Below are 23,894 nucleotides of genomic sequence, written 5' to 3'. Positions count from 1 at the left end.
ATCTTTTTTTTTTTTTTTAAAAAAAAAGAGAAACAGAGTAGGACTATTACCAAAATGTGAACTAAACCGAATACCTCAAGAGACAGGAAGATTCAGCCAACGGGGAGGAAGACTTGTGAAAGGAAGAACAAGGATTTAAAAAAAATAAAAGAAGAAGAGTGTTAAGCGACGGAATACCTTTTTAGTGAGTTCCTAATTAGTGCCGACAGCAAAGAGAATTAATATAATGTCGTTTGATAAGAGTTTTAGAGTTCTCTTGTTCCTTTAGAGTAGAATTGATAAATGTGCCTGCAGGTCGTTATATAAAAAAAAATCAGTATGAAACTTCCTTGTTGTATCTAATTCGTGGATTTATTTCTTTTATTAATTATTATTATTTCCATTCTCGGCGTATTGGTAACATTTTCTCTTTTATCTTTTTTTTTCTATCATGTTCTTTCTTTAAAAAAAGGGTTTGTATAGATATCGTTTTTGATGTATGTTTGAGAATACGGGAATTATTAATTAATAATGCTACTAAATATGAATAATCAATTAAATTTTTTCTATATTTAAAAAACAAATATATAATTCACGATTATGTTTTATTTTTCACATATTTGTTTTAAAGATCCAACTAGTAATTAGTTTAATTGACCAAAATCATAGACGTACACTGTAAAAAAATGGTGTCGAAATAATACAAAATGACTACCACTTCAACGTGTTACTTGTCTGTTAATTCAGCACCAACATTTTTTTTTTTTTTGCTAGCGAAGGCTAGCTCGCTTGCGAGGGTTACGCCCTCTATCCGGGGTGAGAGGTGCAGAGACTGGGGAAGGAAGGATTTTGGAGGTGGTCTATGGGAAGTAAGGTTAAGCTGGAAAAATCATTTACTTTATTTTTAGATCATAATGACAGTTTATGACTTTTATTACATTTTATTCAAGTGCAGCGGACATTATGAACTTCGTTCATAATCATGAGGACAGGAGGAAATATGACAGTGAAGTGCATATCACAGGACAACACAAGGAAATGTTAGTTAGACGAATACAGATTATTATCTTGTCCAGGGGCTGCTCTGGACAGTGCAAGTGGAGCCCTGTTAGCACAATAGGTTACAGTGCAGCATATGTAGGTGATATATGAAGTGGAAGGCGATCAGAAGAATAAGCTGAAGCGACAAAGTGATCTGGATGGTCTGGTGGAATGGTTTTGAGATATAAAGAGAAGAGTAGGGATAGAGGGCAAGTAGAAAATTTATATCCTATATCATAGTGGCGGTTGGCGTCCATAGTTTCCAGAAGTAATGGATGACGTTGTTGAAACCGGTTAGTAATGAACTTTACTCGTAACTGTTCAAGATGACAGAGGATGGTAGGAAAAGTGATACGGTTATAAAGCTCCTTTGTCGGACTGGGAAGCTTGATTTTATAAGCCAAACGAAATGCATGTCGTTCAAGAACTTGTAATTTCTGATAGAAAAAAAGGTAGTGCAGCAATCCAAGCGGGATGGCCATATGCTAGAACTGGGCGTAAATATACCTTATACATATTAAGGATTGTCGTGGGTTGCAATCCCCAGGTGGTACCAACTAGACGTTTTAGTAAATAAAGCCCAGCATATGCCTTGTGAATGATCACTTGAAGATGTGGCCGCCAAGTTAAGTGATGATCGATGATGAGACCAAGATAGGTGACCTGTTTTGTAGGTGATATTCGTGTGCCGTGAACCTCGAGATTGAGTAGATTGGTGTTTTTCTGAACTCGAGGACGTTTTCGAGGTGGTATGAAGACTTTAGCTTGAGTCTTAATCGAGTTTATATGAAGGCGCCACTTAGTGCACCAGCGGAGAAAAGAGTCTATTGCTAGGCGGAGAGCAGAATTGATTTGTTGAATAGTTCTGGCCGTGCAAAGAAAGGCAGTGTTATCTGCACATTGAAAAATATGAACATTGGGAGGAAGGGTTGGCATATCAGCTACAAACAGTAGGTAGAGAAGAGGCGAGAGAGCGGAGCCTTGCGGTACACCAGAATGTATAAAAATCGTATGAGATGAGGAGTTATTGATAGTAACATAAGACAGGCGGTTAGAAAGAAAATGGAAGATGAAGCGAAGGTAGGACAGCGGTAGCCTAAAACGGTGAAGTTTGAACATGAGAGCTAAATGCCACACTTTATCAAAAGCCTTCTCTAGGTCAAAACGAATGAGACATGAAGGCCGAGCAGTGTTATAATGATTCGTGATGAGATTGAGAAGTCTGAGCAATTGATCATTGATACTTAAATTAGGTCTGAAACCAGCTTGCTGTACAGGTAAGAGATTATGTTGAGAAAGATGATGATGCGTCTGATGACAATGATGCGCTCAAGAATTTTGCTAAACACGGAGGTTAATTGTATCGGACGGTAAGAAGCAACAGAATCTGGAGGTTTGTTGGGCTTAAGAAACATAAGAGTGGAAGAAGTCTTCCAGTCACAAGGCTCGTATGTAGCCGGCCCGGAGAATAAAAGAGTAGATGTATGAAAGAAGCAGAAGAAGACAATAAGGAGCCTCTTTGATATGACGATAAGTTATTCGGTCGATGCCAAGAGCTGTGTTGCGCTTGCGATTTACGACGGTGGCGATATCAGATGTAGAAATTGAAGCTGTGAGAGGATTGTCGTCTGGAAGAATGTGTGCTGCACTGGGTTGTAGATATGGAGATGATAAATTCAAGCGATCAGTAGGATGTCTTTGAACAAAATCAGATGAAAACGGGATGAAGGTAGTCTGCAGGTGGTCTGGAAAGGCGTTTACTTTCTCCGCATCTGTGTGTAATGGTTGGTTATTAACTAACAGCGGATATAGCACCACGGTCACGGTCACGGTCACGGTAATTTTGTGGTTATGTATAGAGTATCGGGCCGGAGCCCCTGACTCCATGAGTAATATGTTATAAAGAATATATCAAGATGTGCTGGTGGTTTGTTGGATGTTATTATTGTTTTGTTATGTATGGGAGACTACATCTGCAACTCTCGCAGAGTAGCTGATTATGACTTCTTTACCAGTTCTGGAGAGATTTTAAATGCGTGGTGTTCGATGAACGTTCCGCAGTGCGCATTCGGTGCCGATATTAGCTATGGCTGGATTTATATGTCTGGGTAAAGTACGCCAGAACTTATTGTGGAGATGCCGTAGTACGTCTCTGACAGTGATTAGCTCTAAGTCTTCCAGGATCTGGCTGTTTCGTGTATATCTGTCGTGACCAGTGATTATAAGACCAGCTCGAGTTTGCACACTTTCGAGAGTTTGTATGTGACTATGTGAAGCATGTTGCCAGGCAGGGCATGCATAAGAGATGGTAGCCAGGATTATCATTTTGAAGATGTGAACTCGGACCTCATGAGAAAGGGAGCTACAGCGCAAGATGGGTTACAACGCTGAGATTTTTCGTAATGCTCTCTGTTTTATGTCTCTGATGTGTGCGGCGAATGTTAGACCACGATCTAAAGTTACACCCAAATATTTGGCGTGCGTAGCATGAGGAATGCGTATGTTCTCATAGTTTAGATTTCGATGGGCGCGGATGCGTCTCCGACTGTGGATGACAGCACAGCTTTTGTCTGCATTTATTTTGATTCTCCAACGTCTTGCCCATTCTTGAAAACCAATGAGTTGACGGTGCATGTAACACTGTGAAAGTGAGCTACTGGTCGTGAAAAAGGCAGTATCGTCGGCGTACGTTGCAACAAAGCAAAGGGGTAAGGTCGGAATATCTGCTATGTACAGATTATATAAAAGCGGTGAAAGTACAGCGCCTTGTGGAACACCTGCTTTAATAGGTCTAGACGTGGATTTAACACCGTCAACAGACACATGGAATTTTCTGCCAATGAGGTAACAACGCAGTAAATGCAGAAGACGATCTGAAAAATCTTGCGTGTATAGTTTATATAATAGTCCAGCTAACCAGACTTTATCAAAGGCTTTTGAGACATCCAGGTAGACTCCAAGGGTGTGTTGTTTTCTGTTGAAAGCCACTGTTAAATGATCCACTACTCGCACGAGTTGTGTCGTAGTGCTATGTTGGGCACGAAACCCGAACTGATGAAATGGTAGAAGGTCTCTAGTAGCTACATGCTGTTTCAGCCTCCAGAGAAACACATGTTCAAAGAGTTTACTTAGGTGTAACAGAGGACTTATTGGCCTATAGTTTTCCGGGAGAAGTGGATTCTTCCCGGGCTTGGGGATGGTGATAATATGAGCTTCCTTCCAGGTCTTCGGGAAATAGCATAAGTGAAAGATGGCATTAAATAAATAAGTTAGGAAGACCAGTAGTTTTTTGGTTGGATGTCTTAGGATATCAGATCGAATTCTGTCGGGCCCGGATGCTGTCTTCGCCGGCAGACATTTGATACGTCTTTCTATTTCTCGAGGTGTAACTAAGATGATGTCATGTGTAGGGTTTTGTGTAGTTAGGCTATGTAGTGTGGTTCGGATGTGCTGTTTGAGATAGGGATCAAGACGTGCTCTGTTAGGCTGGAACTGTTCTTCCAGGGAGTCAGCGAAAAGATCCGCTTGCGACTGTGGGTCTTGAGTCAGTGCTTGTGGGTCTTGAAGGACTCTAGCTCTGGAAGCATTTGTAGCACGCTGAAAGGATTTAGAGAACGTCCAAATTTTTCGATCATTTGCTGTGATATTTCGAAAAGTATCTTCCCAGTACTGTTAATTTTGTCGCTGTGTGAGCATCTTGAGCTTCGCACGCAGCTTATTCCATAATGTTTTGTATGCTGGATGTAGTGTGAGCTGCCATCGGCGTCTGGCCCAACGTTTTAAATGGAGATAGATCTGCAGATATAGACTGTCACATTGTCCTGTGTGCGTTGGAGAGCTTTTGGTAGTGGAGCTCGCTGCCTCTGCTGTTCGAAGTGCTAATGTGATGTGAGAAACCGCTTGGTCGATGTCCTCAATGGTAGCTTGTCGATCTCGGAGATCGATCATAGTGTTTAGTTTTTGTTTAAATATTTCCCAATCGGTTTCTATTTTCTTAAAAATTGGGGCAAATGGGCAATGCTGCGGTGTGAGACGTGGAAAATGACTGGATCGTGGTCAGAGTCTAAATCTGAGATGACATAAGGATGGACACTAAAGGATACGTCTTTACAAAGAGCGACGTCAAGCACATCGGGTTGTCCGCCGAACTTTGGATGATGAGTTGGGTCTGGCGGAGCACTGATGTTGAAGTTGGACGTGAGGAGAAATTGGTGTAAATCGTCTCCAGCACTGTTTGAAGTAATCGAGTTCCATTCTCCATGTTTAGCATTAAGATCTCCAGCTAAAATGACTTTTGGCCCTAAGTTTGCGATGACATCGAAGTCTGTGGGCTCTAGTTGTGTGGCCGGGGACCTGTACCCGGTAACCAATATTAATGGAACGCCTGGAGTTATTAGCTCAACAGCAAGTGCCTCCAAAGTAAGTAGGGGTGGTATTGTAACCAACCTGACTGGGAAAGCCTTTTTGATTATAAGTAGTAATCCTCGTTTCTGTCTGCCCTCTCTATCCTGTCCGATAGACAATGTAATTGGGTAGTCGCCAAGTAGTAATCCGAGCAGTGAAGTGTGTTTCTTGTACAAACGTGACATCAACTCTATGGCGTGTGAGAAATCTAATTAGCATTTGTTTCTGCCCCTCGAGACCATCTGCATTCCATGTAGCAAGGATAAGTGTATGATGTAGGACGCTGGAGTTAGAAATAGCCATCGTCAACCATTTCGGCTATTGTTTCTATTACTGCTGCAGCCTTAGAAGCTGAGTCTGCTGCTTGACGGAAACGGGTAATACCACGTTTAATATGCGTTATGATTTTGTGGAAATGTAACCCCTTGAGGAATGAAAGAATAGACTTTAGGTCCAGGTCTTCTTTGGGGCTCTCGTGTTTTTCGGCAGAAGCTGGTTGTATGTGGGAAGCAGGGGGAGCTTCAGTGTCATCATTATCCGTAACCATAGGATGGACATTAATAATAGTGGGATCGGGAATTGTCTCTGCTGCTGGTTTGTTGACAGTTTTCTCCGCTTTATCTTGAAGTTTCCTCGGCTGCTGTGCCGGCAATTTAAGAGCCTCAAAATAGAATTTGAATACTGGACATCCACATCCAGTAATTTGCCGGGTGATCTCCCTGACAATTTGCGCAAGTGGCGGGTGTGGAGGAGTCGGATTTACTGCAGGACTAGGTAAAATGAAATTGCCCACATTTGAGACAGCGCGGATGCGCTTGGCAGGTGTCCTGTGAATGCCCCAAGCGTTAACATCTGTAATATTGTAGCACCGAGAGAGGCTTGTATGGTTCGATTTGGACCTTGTAATGAAGTAGGTTGTTGATAGCATAGATCTCTTTAACAGCTGCACTTCGTTCCAGAGCATAGCACCAACCACATCGTCTTCCGAGCATATCAAAAATAACTCGTTACTACCTGAGAGAATTTGTATTGGTATTGTATCGTTTAATATCGGCAAAGCTTTGTGAAATATATTTGGCACTTATGCCAAACAACAAATAATGTTATGTGTTTTCTGTAATCAGTCACAATAACATTGTTGTAAACCTGTGAATCCTTTGACAACCGTTACAACAGTTCTGCCATCTTGTGTTCATACATGCTAAGACACAAGAATAACATAAAGAAAATAGATGGAAGCACTGCTATCTGTGTAACTCTTGTCAGATGATTCAAAGGTTTACAACAATATTATTGTGACCTATTACAGAAAACATAGAATGTTATTAGTTACTTATCGTAAATGTGAAATATATTTCGCAAAGCTTTGCTCATAGCAAATAATAGAAAACAAAAAAAATATTCACAGCCAGTAAGGAGGTATTTCTGATATGCTCTGAAGGCTATGTGCTTGGTGTTAAATTGACACACAAGTAACACGCTAAAGTGGTAGTCATTTTGTGTTGTTTTAACATCTCATTTTTGCTGTGTAGTCATAATTTATCTACCATTATTGACAGTTCAGTTGCTGTAGGAAATTCTTAAGTATAATATTCAACCTTTAAAGGTGTTGAATACTTCCGTCAACCTGCACAATCGTGGCCCGGGAAAGCACAAACACAAGGCTGTGTATGGTCGTGGTATTTAAATATTAAAAATATACCATGAGCGCACAAAATACGTTGCAGTAGTGCAATGCAAGGGCGCCCATCAGGGGGGGGCAAGGTGGGACACTCGCTCCCCAAGAGGAAATTATACTTCAGAATATCGAAAATCCAATAGAATTTTTACATTAGTTACAGCAAAATTTGAAACTATTTTTGAAAGGTCGCTTATACTTGCCTCCCCCCCCCTTGGAAACCAAAACATGAGCGCCCTTGGTGCCATGTTGTATCAAACAGTTTTCTTAGCACTAATAGACTGATTTTTAGTTATGAAAGTACTACGTTCCACCTTTAGGAATAAATATTACATTATCCCACACGAATGGGTTCCAATAAATTGCAAAAATACTAATAAATGATGGGACAGTGACGGATTTGCGACTAGGCGAACAAGGCAAGCTGATTAGGGTTGCAAAAGAATGAAAAAAAATGTGCATCTGAAGCAATTATATTTTTAAAAATTATTACTGAAATGCTTTACGTTTTGTGTAATTTGGATGAATTAATTGTTTTAAGAATTTTATATCGCTATGGAAGTTATACAGGGTAAGTCAAAATGTTGGAAATGATTTCAGAAATTTATTTTGTGAAATTTTAATAAACATATGTTATTGTGAGACATACGCTTGGAAAGATTGACTTTCAAAGTTTAGTTCCCACGCAATGTTCCCACTTTCTACCGCTAGCAGCGAGCATGAAACGAATTAATGATATTGACCGCAATATGCTACAAAAGGTTTGGCAGGAGACAGGCCCGTTTCCAAGGTGGGTTTAGGGGGCGGACCCCTAAATTTTTATCGGCCCCCGTAAAATTTTCATGGTAGGCTTGCAAATGAACTATAATATGGTAATGAATTACAATGTGATTGGATAGGACCCCCCTAATTTCTACCGTTCCCTCTCGCTACATTTTTGGGCTGGGTACCGGTCTGGCAGGAAATAAACTATTGGCTTGATGTGTGCCGTGTTACGCAAGGTATTTACACAGAACACTTGTTTGAAGAAAACTTTAACAGTTTGCCTTTCTTAGCATGAGTCTCACAACAACATGTTTAATAATTTCACAAAATAAATTTCTGAAATCGAGACCATCATTTTGACTTGCCCTGTATATTTAAAATAAGAAGTTCTTAACAATCGGAACTCGAAACTCACAATTTTCTCCCGAATACTCTAGTTAGCGACGGACACACAGTAGGAAATAATTGAGAAAGTAGGGGGACAAGATTTTTTCGAATAATATTACCCAAGGAGAACAGGGAGGTTTGTACGTACTTTGCTTAGTACATGCAGTTGCAATCACCTGTCTATATAAAAGAAGTCCTAAGTTAATTGAGTGAGTGAATGATCAGCTCAATGAATGATTAGTTTAAAATTTGCATAGAGCATAGGATTTGTTATGTAAGGTACAACTAAGAAAGGATTTGTAGAAATTTGATAATCAAGGTGGGAATAGGATTGGCAATTGTTATATTTAAATACGCTTATCTACGGCTATCTGAATGTTTGAGACGTAAAAGTAGATATGTGGACTTATCGTTTAAAGTAATTAGACACGATCATATTTTATCTAGGAGAAAATGAGTAAGAAAAGGAGAAGTAGGTATTACAATTATTATAATATGTTTATATCTCAGAATCAAACACACACATACAAATCTATCTACCTATCTATCTATCTATCTATCTATCTATCTATCTATCTATCTATCTATCTATATATATATATATATATATATATATATATATATATATATATATATATATATATATATAGAGAGAGAGAGAGAGAGAGAGAGAGAGAGAGAGAGAGAAAGAGAGAAATATAGATATAGATATATACTAGAGGAACGAACTTAACAGCATTTGATTACTTTTCATGTAGCCTTCAAACCTGTAAACTAATTTTTAAATAATAGTTGTATTTAGTTACAGTTTTAACGTACAGTTATTAAAATTAAATAATAATGTTATTTAAAAAGTAGTTCACGGGATACCAAAGCAACATGATACGTAAGTTTAGTTCGTTCCTCTAGTCGCTGCCTTAACTTAGATTTTGGCGGAAATGTTATTCTGGCAATACTGTAATGTCTATAGATAGCAACACTGAAGATTCTTCAGGTTCATATTTTCTGTTGTAGAATAACATTATTTATGATTGTGGTAAGTAGCATTTCATTATCTCCTTTCACTTATGAATAAATAAGCAAAAGGAAAATGGTAAATTTTGTATTATTTTAAGTAAGTCAGGCTCTTAAGGATGGCTGCACTCTGAGGGAGTAAGTGGTAAAAGCGGGGGTGCAACTCAGTTTTGCCCAGAGCAATTTAGCTCTTTGCTTCTTCAGCTTCACGTGGTAGCTTCACATTCACAGCAACACAAACAGTTGACAGGCAATTCAGCTCTCGGTCTGCACATGCGCAGATCGAAATGCTCCTGTAATTTTGCGACACAAAAAAGAAATGAAGGTAGGCGTCTGAGACTGTTCCAAAGCGCAATGCGGCGTTGCAAGTGACCTTGGAGCACGCGCTCGTTTCTTGTGCGGCCGGCCTATTTGAATGTGTGGAGAGCTGGTTTCCGACAAACTTTAATGGGGCGAAAATCAAGCGCAACACTTTATTCCACTCGTTTGCTCTCTCAATGTGCTAACTATATAAATACTTGTCTTATTTACATTTGTTAAAAATCTAAATGTGACAATGCACCATCGGATATTGTGCGCTCATATCCGATTGTGGTAAGTTGCATTTCATTATCTCCTTTCACTTATGAAAAAGAAGCAAAAGAAAATGGTAAATTTTGTATTATTATTTGAATGTCATGCTCCCGCCACTACGGCAGCAATACATCAAGATGGCCGGAAACAAGGAAAGGAGAGCATTTTCTCTCGAATTTCATGTCAAACAGTCGGCTGTTAGTGTTCAATGAAGTTTCAGTATGAAGTTCAGGTTAGTTTCACTAAGCGCGGACTCAATTCGGAAGTGGTACAAACAAATTAAAAAAAAAAGTGGATATACATATATGCAGGAGATAATTAACAGGCTGACCAGAAGATGATGAGGAAATAGTTTATCGTGGGCCTTCGACCTCCACCAGAAGCCCCCCAAAATAAAAAATTCGTGCAAGCAAAGATTTGAACTTCAAACAAACAACAGTGTAGAAGATTCTGCGAAAACGTTTGAAATTTCACCTATAGCGATGGAAATTGTTGCAGGTGCTAAAACCTACTGACAAAAGTGAGATTTGGGTTCTGCGTTTCAATGCAAAATCTTATGGAAAGAGATGATTTCATTATGTCAACTGTGTTTAGTAATCAGGCTATCTTCCATCCTTGGAGGAAAGTAAAGAAACAAAACATGAGAATCTGGGGTTTGGAAACACCCCATGGTTATAAAGAATATATCCATAATTTCCCAAAAGTAAACGTGCTTTGTGCATTCAGTCATTGAACAGTGTATAGCCCCATATTTTCGAGGAGGACACCGTAGACGGACTTTCCTATTTTCATATGCATACATGGCTAAAAGAGGACAAGGTGACAGAGGATCATTTCTTCTCAGGTGACAGGATAGGGCTCCCGACATTGGCACTGGGATGTCAGGAAGGACCTCAACAGAAGGACACCAAATCAATGGAAAGGACGAACTAGTTATGAGAATCAGATTCTGCTTCTTTGCTTTCCCCTGGTCGCTAGATATCACCCTGTGCGACTTTTCTTTGAAGAATTAATTTAAAAACCAAGTATATCAGCCACTCTATCTAACAATTTAGCCGAGCTCCGAGTACGCTCAAGAAACAGTTGCATCAATTGACTCTGAGATGTTGGAAATAGTTAGACAAGAATTAGACTTTTGAACTGATGTGTACCGAATAACAAAAGGCAATTCTTTGACGTGGAACACAACACATAATTATTGTTCCACTTCTTCCACTTAACATAAGTTGCATGCCATTGTTAACAAATAAATGTGAGTTATTAAACTTCGAAATCGGGAAGATCATTTACAATAGATCTATGTATCTATCTATCTAATGAAAGTACTGACTTCACTTATTAACAAGATGTACCTGCGTGGAGAATGGCCATGTAATTTTCCTGATGTTACAATGATTGCATTACCCAAGAATAAGCAAGCAAACAAGTCCAGCGATTACAGAACCATCAGCCTTATTTCCCACACTGGAAAGATTATTGCGCACGTACTGAACAGGTGGCTGGAAAGTAAGACAGAAGAAACGTTGGTGGGAGATCAATTTGGATTCCGGAAAGGAAAAGTCACCAGAGATGCTATTGGGTTGATGAGAATTATATCAGGAAGAGTTCTTTACGTGAAGGAAGAGTTCTGTTTTTGCTTCATCAACTGGCAAAAAGTTCTCGACCGGATCAATTGGACCAAATTTCTGAAAATACTTAAAGAAATCGACTTTAACGACGACGACTCATTCAAAACCTGTACATAGGACAACGAGTGAAATTGCACTTGAATGAACAAGATACAAATAGTGTAGAGATTGGAAGAGGAGTCAGAGAAAAGATGTAGTATGTCGCCTCAATTATCCAACATTTACAATGAATGTTTGATGGAGGAAACATTAATGTTAATTGGAGATTTCAAGATCGGAGGGAAGATCATTAGCAAGATCAGATGACACGGTTATTATAGCTAGAACCAAAGAAAGATTACAGGAAATGATTGACAAAATATTGATATTGGGAAACTATGTGGAATGGAAACCAAAATTCAAAGTCATTAGAATATCCCGTGGGAACGCATCCTTACGGGTCAGAGCAGAACAACGAGAAGTTGAAGTCAATAATGTAAAGCATCTTTGTAGTATTTTAACGAGAGACACCTACTGCACCACAGAGATCAGGTTAAGTATTGCCATAGTGAAAAAAGAATTCAACAAGAAAAGATCACTCTTAAATATCAGGCTTAATACTGGACTAAGGAAAAGGTTGGTTAAGTGCTGTACATGAAGTATAAGGTTGTATGGTTCAGAGACTTAAACATTACGAAAGTTAGAGAAGAAAGATTTAGAGAGATTCGAAAAGTAGTGTTGAAGGAAGTTGGAGAAGATAAAAGGAACAGAGAGAGTAACAAACGAAGATATTTTAAAACGGATAGGAGAGAAGAGGACGCTTTTGGCCAGCATCCGAAGTGTTACGGGATATGAACTAAGGACCAGCAAGGACATCTTTATTCATGTGGAAATTCAATCATGTCAATCGAAAGCCAAACAACTTTCAAAGAGTTCACTGCCTGATGGTTGTTAAAACCGTTCTTCTGTTCTACGTCAACATCACCAGCTGAGTTTGAAATTTTACTTTCAAAGAATATCCACTTATTGCTTTGCTGTTAATGAGGAAGTCTTTGTACTCATAGGAAATTTGTAATAAACAGTGGTAGCTACCTTTAGTACCTTTATTCTTTGCTACATCACAGTCTCACATGAGACGCTTTCAAGTTTGCTTTCGTTTTGATCAATTGCTTTCTCAATCAATTTGATCTTATTGACAACTCATAGTCATGCTACTTCAGAACATTGTCCGTTTACCTGCTTAACGATGTTACAGCAAGGAAGTGTTGGATTGAAAAGTAAGTACTTCAACTCTGATGAGTCTCGTTTCGATACGTTTACCTGTCAACGTTAACAAGCTAAAGAGGAAATCTAGATGCTTTGTGTTGAGCCGACTACACGTGGAAAAACGGACTTGTCAATGTCACTTTTGGTAATTGACTATATTCATGAAATCTTGTGGTGCCATCACCATTTCCTCATCATGACATTAGAGGAACAGTGGGGTCAAAAGCATTGGAGAGAGCATGATCTGAGGCTTTTGTCTTTTGGACCTCGACCACCACGCTGGAGAGATCAGAGTCATCCTGCCTTCGATTCATCATTCGATGCTTTTGTCGATTGACGGACAAGTCTTTACCAATGGACATTAGCGAGACATCCCTACCCCCAAGTGATCGAAACTTTGAGGACAGCGCCTAACTTCACCGATGAGTAAGAGGGAGGAGAATGAAACTTCATTGTATGCGGGTAAAAATGTTCAAAATTAGTTGCTTTTCTTTTGCTCTATTATCTTTGCCTCTAATACAACCTTATTACTACCATTTGTTATTGTTAAAATCATGTGTTATATTTCAAACATATTTTTCAAAGTTATCTCACACTGTTGGTGGACCTTTCATTACGATTCCGACATTCAAGTCGTGTCGTTTCAGTAGGAAGGCAAATTGGATAGAATACATGTTGTGAAGAAATTGTCTTCTTCATACCACAATAGAAGGAAAGATGGAAGGAAAGCGAGGAATAGCAACAAGAAGAACACAACCATTCCATGATTTGAAATATAAAAGAAAATATTGAGAGTTAAAAGAGGAAGCTGGAGAACGAGAAACGTGAAAGAAAACTTTCCAGACTCAAACCTACAACAAAAATATTTTTTAAAAAGACAGTGGCTAAAGTAAAACTATCAAAGATATGCTAAGATGATTTTATATTAGTAGACAGCTTAGCCAGGTTGATGTAGTGGCGGGTAAGGGGCCCATGATCATAAATTATTTAGGGCCGCAAGATGTTTAAATCCGCCACTGATAACGTGCATCGGGGGTGAAAATTCAGTTTGTGTAAGGGAAGAAAACGAGATTCAACAAAGTATTTTCCACGCATTGTGCTTGCCTGACACAAGTATCGTCAGTTTTAAATTGGAAAAGAAAACATAACTTGGAAATAAATTAACATATTACATATTCAAGTCTTGCAACAGGTTCTGCATATAAAATTACTACATAACAAAATTGCATGTGTTATATTTTTTTGCATTTACTCTTCTATGCAACAGAAGGGAGACCAGAGTTCGATCGGGTTCCACGTTAATCAGTAGGTCCCGTCTCATACAGCCTCGCTGCTGAAAGGGAGCTCAAAATAAACTCAACTCTTCTATGCAACAAAAGCAACATCTTATTAAGAGCCTGCCTTACTAAAAATAATACAAAATTTACCATTTTCTTTTGCTTCTTTTTCGTAAGTGAAATGAGAAAATGAAATTCAACTTACCACAGTCATAGATAATTATAGATAATATTATTCTACAACAGAAAATATGAACCTGAAGAATGTTCAGTGTTGCCATCCACAGAAACTACAGTGTTGCCAGAATGGCAACACCCCTAAAATCTAAGTTAAGGCAGCGACTAGAGAACGAACTCAACTTCATTTGGTTACGTATCATGTTGTTTTGGTTTCCTGTGAACTACTTTTTAAATAATAGTTGTATTTAGTTTCTAATAAACAAAATAGTTTTAACATACAGTTATTAAAACTAAATAATAATGTTATTTAAAAAGTAGTTCACAGGAAACCAAGACAACATAATATGTAACCAAATGCAGTTGAGATCCTTTCTCTAGTCGTTACCTTAACTTAGATTTTAGGGGCGTTTTTTTTTCTGGTAACACTGTAATTTCTATGGATGGCAACACTGAAGATCCTTCAGGTTCATATTTTCTATTGTAGAATAATATTATTTATGATTGTGGTAAGTTGCATTTCATTATCTCCTTTCACTTATGAATAAATAAGAAAAAGAAAAGTGGTAAATTTTGTATTATTTTAAGTAAGTCAGGCTCTTAAGGATGGCTGCACACTGAGGGAGTAAGTGGTAAAATCGGGTGTGCAACTCAGTTTTGCCTGGAGCAATTTAGCCCTTTGCTCCTTCAGCTTCACGTAGTAGCTTCACATTCACAGCAACACAAACAGTTGACAGGCAATTCAGCTCTCGGACTGCACATGCGCAGATCAAAATGCTCCTGTAATTTTGCGACACAAAAAAGAAATGAAGGTAGGCATCTGAGACTGTTCCAAAGCGGGTCTAGGTCAAATCCCCCAAACGCACGAACGGTCAAAACCCCCACAGCCAAAACCTCCACACTCAAGAAATGTCAAAACGCCCACACGATCGGTCATAACTCCCACACAAATGGACAAATCCCCCAAACGCACGAACGGTCAAAACCCCCACAGCCAAAACCCCCACACTTAAGAAATGTCAAAACGCCCACACGATCGGTCATAACTCCCACACAAATGGACAAATCCCCCAAACGCACGAACGGTCAAAACCTCCACAGCCAAAACCCCCACACTCAAGAAATGTCAAAACGCCCACACGATCGGTCATAACCCCCACACAAATGGACAAATCCCCCAAACGCACGAACGGTCAAAACCCCCACAGCCAAAACCCCCGCACTCAAGAAATGTCAAAACGCCCACACGATCGGTCAAAACTCCCACACAAATGGACAAAACCCCCACACAATCGGACAAATCCCCCACACTCTGAAAATATCGTGATTGCACGTCTTTGTTGCGGCTCTTTACGACGCCCACTTTAGTGTTTCTGTCATTACAAAACAGTGCAAGAAGAATAGTTGCAAAATCGGTTTAAGTGGAATAAAAAATGTTATTAAAAAGTACAAGGGCAAGACATACAACCAGGATCATTTCAGAGTGTGGGGGATTTGACCGATTGTGTGGAAGTTTTGTCCATTTCTGTGGGGGTTTTGTCCATTTATGTTGGGATTGTGACCGTTGCTATGTGTGGCTGTTTTGTCCATTTGTGTGGGAGTTATGACCGTTGGAGGTTATGACCGATTACCAGTGTGGGGGTTTTGGCTGTGGGGGTTATGACCGTTCGTGTATTTGGGAGATTTGTCCATTTGTGTGGGGGTTATGACCGATCGTGTGGGCGTTTTGACATTTCTTGAGTGTGGGGGTTTTGATCGGTTCTCTCCAAAGCGCAATGCGGTGTTGCAAGTGACCTTGGAGCACGTGCTCGTTCCTTGTGCGGCCGCCCTATTTGAATGTGTGGAGAGCTGGTTTCCGACAAACTTTAATGGGGCCAAAATCAAGCGCAACACTTTATTCCACTCGTTTGCTCTCTCAGTGTGCTAACCATATAATTACTTGTCTTATTTACATTTGTTAAAAATCAAAATGTGACAATGCACCATCGGATATTGTGCGCTCATAGTATCTTTTTACATACTTCTTTGTGCGCTAATGGTTTGCATTACGCAGGTAATCATTTATACACGTCATTAATATTCCATAACGACGTTTCTTAAATACCTTAAAATTTCTTTTTCGGTGTGGCCAATACATTACAACAAAAACTTTCTAGAGTTTTCCCAAATTCAAGATTAACAATATCAAAGAAAATAGCCATAAAAAGAAAAAAAGTTAATAAATTGGAATTCTTTATATATAGAAAGGCAGAATATATTGAAAACATGCTTGTTACTGGAGGCGAACTAAACAGCGGAACGAAAAATATTTTAAAAAGCAAATATGTGAAAAATGAATAAGAAAGCAAGTATAAAATAAAACGAAAAAGAGATAGAAAGAGAATCAGGAAGACAGAAAATGAAAGCCAGGAAAGGTACACAATATTACCGGAGGCGTTTTTCAATATCAGATTCTGACGGTGGCAGAAGAATTCCGGAAGTTTCTACCTGTCATATATATTATACCAAGTAGAAAGAATTTTTATTTAGCTGATAGTCATTGTGTGGCAAAGCAGCAGTTCTTTTATTTTATTTTTTTAATGATCGTTTTATTTCTTATAAACCTTAAGTTACAAGGTAACAAGTATACTCAAAAGATGCGATATACTTTGTTCCCCAGACCTAGAAGTCGACTATGGAACTCATGCCTTCTATGTAATTTATAGTCACTGTATTGAGTTTTTATCAGTGTTAAAGATGATTTTCCTCACCAGAGTTCGCTACTTGTTACCTTCAAATAATTCAACACTAGATGGGTCAAACACGAAATTCTTCCCGCGTCATTTGTTCATGATGGACTCTAATAACTAGTGCTGCTCACGAGATAAGGAATAATATTATCTCGTTTTATCTCGTAAATTTTGTAGAAGCATAGTCTCGTCTCAATGCTAGAAAAATTCTTTCTCGTCTTGTCTCGATTATCGAAAAAGGTTTTCTAGTTTCTTCTCGAAATTTTTCTCTTTTCGTTTTGTAACTTATGTACAAAATTTATGCGCAGATTTTTTAAACTTTCATCTAAATATTATTAGAAACCTTTCGCATAACGAGAAGTCCACGAAGAATGTGATATAACAACATGTAAGCTATATTTATTATTGAAATATATTATACAGGGTGGCCCAATTTCAGTTTCCTAGTTATGATTTGGCAACACTAGCGAGAGATGGAAGGGGTGTGTGTGTGTGAGATGCCTATCAACCGGTAGCAGGTGGCCTTGGATTCAGCATTCGGTGCACAATGAAGCGTTGGTCGGTACAGCAGCGTGTGCTTTATGTAGAAGAATTTATAAAGTGTGAGTCAATCGTGTTCGTGCAGCGAGCACTCAGACATGCGTTTGGTAACCAGCAAGGAAGAGGAAGTGTTATCAGAATATATATATAGATATGTCTTGTAGAGCTATTTAAAAGACAGAGTGTATAGAGTCCGGCTGCAGATACTGGAGGAACTGAAGCATAGGATTCGAGAGAAAATTTCCGACAGCACTCCGGATCTCTTACACTGTGTCATAGATAATTTCCGTGAGTGACTGTGAGAGGTGGAGAATACTTAGAATGTTATATTCAAAAAATAACAGCTCAACTTAAAATCCAAGTAAGTATTGTGATTATCAAATGTAATTCCATTCATATACCTATAAAAGTCTGTGTTTTATTTCAACATGAAATAGGGAAACCGAACCTCCATCACTCTGTATAGTGACTTACGTCTCCTTAACCCTTTCACAGAGGAAGTCGACTTTTGTCGACAGAAACAAAATTTCCTTAACATGCGAATGTCGACTATAGTCGACGTGTTAAAATTTGTTTGTCCGTATCTTGGCTTTGTCGAGAGTAGTCGCCAAAGTTGTACCGTTAATTTTTTTTTTGTGTTCTATTGTTTTCGATAAACAACAGAAATCACACAGACACTTGCGCAAATCCCGGGGGGACGAGGGGGACATGTCCCCCCCAATCTTGGAACTGGGGGGACTGTCCCCCCCAATAATCCGATTTGAAATGTATTTTTTGGGGGAGAAATATGATGATTTCTGTCCGACTGCCACAAAGGAAAGTGAGATGAAATTGATATCCCTTTGCTTGTTTCGTTTTTAAAATGAATCATATTCTTTAATATTTCAAACTGAACTTCGTGTCCTGGCGCATTTTGGTCACATCAATGTTTATGAATTCCGCTCCCTCTACTTGGACACAAATTGCAATAAGTGGCAGAGCAGGATATGTCCCTCTCCTCATGCTGGAAAATTGACTCAGCTGTAGATACGGGCACAAATCCCGGGAAAATGGAGGAACATGTCCCTCCAATATTGGAATTGGGGGACTAACCAAATAGTCCGATTTGAGAAGTGCTTTTTGGGGATAAGTGTGGTGACTTGTGTCCGACTGCCACAAAGGAAAGTGGGATGAAATTGATTTCTCTTGGCTATATATAGGCCTACGTTAGAAGACTATTCCAAGCTCTCAAATTTCTAGCCTTTTCCCATACATAACAACCTAATATGCAGGTATCCATAATGGATAATTCATTCAGTGGCGGATCTAGAAGGTAAAAACTGGGGGGGGGGCATCCAGAATCCGGACTATGATAGGTATATCATGAGTTTACTATAAACTTTCAAAAATATATAAATTATAGCTTCAATTATTTTTGTCACTCAAAAAACTGGGGGGAGGCTAGGCTCCCCGACCCTGGCCTAGATCCGCTACTGAATTCATTGCGAAACATGTCTCATCAGGTGTATTATATCATTTTAATAATTAAACTTCATAAACTTATAGACGTTTTAATATACTTTTGTTGCAACTCAAACACAACAGAAATAGTCACCATTCATTGCAAAACTGAATTACGCAATAAATGGCTGATCTGTCATTGTTGATTATCGGCAGAGATAAGAGGGGAACTCTAATAGACATAGGGATATCACGTGATTTTGTGTGGGTGACAGCTCATTCTTGTGGTGAAGGTTAAACCGATCGCACTAGCATTTTATATTGTGAAAATGAAGAAAGCAAGATTTTCGTTTGATTCCTGGAGGATTGAGAAATCTCCTGATAACATTTTGGACCAAGAGCACAAAACAAGAGAGGTGAGTTTAATTTAACTAATGTTTTCGGTATTCTGTTGTTCAAAACTTCAAATCTATTTAAGTGCAAACGTGTATTATATAGTCTACCATTACACTAAAGAGAATATCATTATTTATTGGCTGCAAACATGTCAATAACTATGGAAATAGAGAAAAACAGAGAAATGTCTCTGTGTGATTGTGTGTGTACGTTCGCGCGTGCATTACGCTTGCTGAAACTAAGTATAACTATTAGCCTCGGAAATATAGCCCTATATAGTCTGATTATATTTAAATTATTTAGGCTGCCATTTCATCCACCTTCATGCAGATGTAAAACAGCCCTAATTAATCGATATACAGGATCGTTTCACTCATGATCAGAAATATTTGTAATTGATAAATGATACAATTTACAATCTTACAATACAGTCTCTACTGTAGAGAAAGTGATTTATTCAAATCACAAGCAGAAAATAATTGTCGCGGCATGATGAGATCAAGTACACAATTTTATATACGTAGTGGACTAGTGATTAGTGATAGACCAGTGATCTGTGATGCCGTGCGAGAAGTCACATCACCGCGAGTGTGAGCAAAGATGGTGCTCAGACCAGGCCACGCAGGTGGTTTCAATCAATACACTATGAAATCCTCATGTCATAAATTTACCCCCAAAATGTTTCTATAACAATTGCGAGGGTCAAGTGCCTTATAAATTGTATTTGTCCAATTGTTCTCAATAGTCTTAAAAATGAAGTAGAACTTCAAGAACTATGTCTGTCACATGGAAATGAGTACACATGCTTAACAGTATTTTTTGTTTCTCTTTTGGCTATTATAATATTGTACTCCAGAGGCGCACCCACGCAGGTTCACCGGGACCGGACCCCCCTTTCCAGAACTTTGTAACTTCTTTAAATAATATATTTTTGTTGTCTACACCAGGGGTGCATTTACGGAAGTTCACAAGTTCATTGCTATATGCAAGTAGTGTCCAGCAAATCATCTCTGCTCCAAAACGGCTACCAGTCAAATCCGAGCTTTGTATAGCCCTACTTGAGGACAATTCTTGATACACACGATTTCTGTTAAGGAAACTTGTGTTAAAATTTCTAAAAGTTAAACAAAAAAAGTTGAATAGCCAAGAACAAGAACATTATTTTCCTTAATGCTTTGCTGTGCTATGCGTTAGTTTTGACGCTTAGGTTCTGTTCTATAAATTCGAATATGTTACAATTTTTGCTGAAATTCATACTAAAAGAAAAAGTTCTCTCAATATAAATATTTATATATAATTTTGTTCACAACAGTAAAATGTTTTAATAAGCAAAAGATTTATAACTATCAGGATATATTGTCTTATATGCATATATGGGTATGTAGTGTATCCACATGTTAGATACATTTTTTAATCTTACTTTAAGTAGTGTAATGAATAAGTTGTGTGTGTGATACTGATGTGAAAGTATTGAAATCAGGGGCGGATTTAGGCTGAATATTTGGGAGGGGCGGTCGTTAGAGCTGAAAACAAGATAAGAGTGTATTGCAAATATATATATTTCCTTTAGAAAACGAAACTCTGCTCCTTTGTAGAATTGATTTATTTAAAAATTGATACTGATAGGTTACAAATAATAATAATAATAATAATAATAATAATAATAATAATAATAATAATAATAATAATAATAATAATAATAATAATAATAATACCAATAGTTATATCAGGTACCGGGGTGGTTCACAAGACGTTAAAAAAGACACTTGAAACCACTGGAATTGAAGAAAATACATAAAGAAGATACGGAAAAGCGTAATACTGGACACATGCAGAATTGCAAGAAACTTCCTGCAAGCCCCAGAATAATAATAAAAAAAAAAACCGCACAGAAACAGTAATATATTTGGATATTACCTTTATATTACTATGTCGCCTGTTCCAACAGAGGAGTAGAGGAAAATAATAATAATAATAATAATAATAATAATAATAATAATAATAATAATAATAATAATAATAATAATAATAATATGTAAAAGAATAATAAAAATGCGAAATCCTTTTGAAAAAAGAACTTTTAATTCGTATTCATACGATACATTTTATTATTTCGTTCATTTCCTTGTTATTTTCAATTGTATGCCTCACTTGTCCAATCTTGATCCTTAACACTATTCGACAACTCCCAAATAAAACCATTTGCTTCCTGTACCTATCAAACTGGTATTTCTAAAATCGGAATATTGACAAACACTTGCGGATAAACACGATTTATAGCTTATTGTATGTTAATTGTTAACAAGAAGGAGTATTTGGTTTTAAGAGTGGAGGGAGAGCGCAAAATATCGTATCTTTAAAAGAATGAACATAAATTACCACCCGAATTTTCAAAGGTGGACATTTTCTTAACAAGAACGCCAAGGAAAGTAATTTTTTGAGATGTATTGCTTCAATTTTCTTCTGCAACGTAAAAAAGTAAGGCGTACCTATTTCATGTTTCATTTTACATTTATAATACAAAGTTGAAGAAATCAAGATTTTCAACTTTAGGTTGTTTTATTTTATTTTTAAAAGTATCCTATTCTGGAGTGGGGCAATTGCCCCGATTGCCCCTCCTGGATCCGCCCTTGATTGGAAGTATGTGAATGTTTTGAAACTTAAACAAAGAGAGGAAGACATTTTTGACTTTAGACCTCCTCCCAAACAAAAATTTCTGGGCTTGTGCTTGTTGTACTCTTGTAATTTTCTGACATAAAAATTTATAAACATCACGATTCCAGTGCTTGATTTTCATAACTGATGAAAGAAGAATGTCAATGTGATACATATTTCCTGTTGCTCAAATTTTAATAAGAGTTTTCCCCCTCACCTACAGGATTCACCAGAAGCTCGTCAAGAAACCAGCAAGATGGAACCACAAGGAACATCACACCCTAGTACATCCAGCGTGGATATGGCAACTGGAAGTCATGTTGATGATGAATGTTTTGGATCTGTCAGCAGCTCATCCAGTGAAGGAACAGCGTCTAATATGGACTATCACGAACCAAACCAACCAGGTCCCATGAGCTATCCTAAACAGCACCTTCAATCAAGAACTTTACAGTTTCAAATACAGTTGTAATATGCCATTACAGTCTAATGAGATTATGTTTTTAATAGGAGGGTGCCCGAAATTTTTTGCACCGACTGTACCTGACGTTTAACAAAAAATTTCTGGCTGTTCATATAATTCGTAATATTGTTCATTATTCTATTTCAAATTAACATGGAAAACTGTAAAAAATTCATTAGGAATTATAGTTTTGGGAATCAATACCTTTATTTATATTTTAAATTAGTTATAAGTCTTGTATATGGATATGTAAATGGATTATTACAATTCTTACGGTGTCAGTGCTATCCGAAAATATAGATCCACTATTGGACGGAACTTTCCAGATCAAATAACCAATCTAAAATTCGACAGAATTTTCAGGACCACCCTTCACCTCTCTTTTAGATATCTAGGTCCTTCTAAAATCTAGTTTGATCCAGATTTTACCAAATTTTATTCGTTTTAAAGCCCCACCGCCAAAATGCTTAGTTTTGATTGGCCGATAAACCCACGCTATGATATTAGGGCGCAATTATTCCATTCCATGCCTGAAAATTTGTTGACGACGGCCGACCCGGATCTTCCAGCATATAAAAGGAGAAATTAACTAGAAAAGCTGCATTAAGAAGGTAAAACTAATGTAATAATTGAATAAATACCGTCCAGGAAGCTATGGAGCCATAATTTGCCAATTTTTATAGTAAAAAACCGGACTGTAGAGCAGAAATAGGAAGTCAACTCGGTAACGCCATGTTTTGCTGATATAATTAGTGGTGGACAGGTTCTGTGAAGTGCATCAGTTTGCTAGTTGTTCTTAGAAAGAAAAAATCTATAAACAGTTTCGGAAGAGTAGTGTTTCTCCCTTAAAATATTCTCATCCTGAAAATTACTCCTTTTAGAGTTACGTTAGGCCTGCCCCACTGCCGTTTGTGTTCGTGTATGTAGTAAATGTGATTTCTTTTGTACTTATTTAGTAATAACATGGCGGTATTTAATTTCTTTGTAGTTAGGATAGTGATCATAATGCACGTGTAAATTTATAGTAAGGCTCCTATCTGACTCCCAAATTGGGAGTACGGCTTCCAGCGGGATGAGTTGAACATTTAGTTTGTTTCCGGGTTCCTGTCCCTTCAGGGCAGGGGTCCTATTGTTAGCTAATACTCCGATATGTCCCCTCAGGGCATTAAGTAAACACTCAAGAATGTGATTTAGTGAATACAGGGCCAGGTGGCCCTGTTTCCTTTCTTCCCCTTTCCTTTCATAGAGCCGATTTAAAATGGTAAAATATGAATGTTTTCTGTGTGTATTTATCAGTACGACATGTATTAATGATAGTGATAATTGGTGTGTATTGGCATGATGTGTCTTGTAGTTTAAGTAGTATGTGTATATTTGTAATGTAGTATCAGTGGTAGTGGTAGTTAAGTGATGAAAGAGTGTGTGAGATAATTAAATACGGACAGTGTAGTATTTACTATGCGATAAATTTTTATTACTCCGTCATTAAGTGAACGTAATATA

Source organism: Thermobia domestica, chromosome 9 (genome assembly GCF_964235325.1).
Source record: "Thermobia domestica chromosome 9, izTheDome1.hap1.1, whole genome shotgun sequence".
In the NCBI taxonomy this organism is placed as follows: Eukaryota; Metazoa; Arthropoda; class Insecta; order Zygentoma; family Lepismatidae; genus Thermobia; species Thermobia domestica.
The sequence above is the reverse complement of the archived record's forward strand: the minus strand, read 5'-3'. Positions refer to the sequence as shown.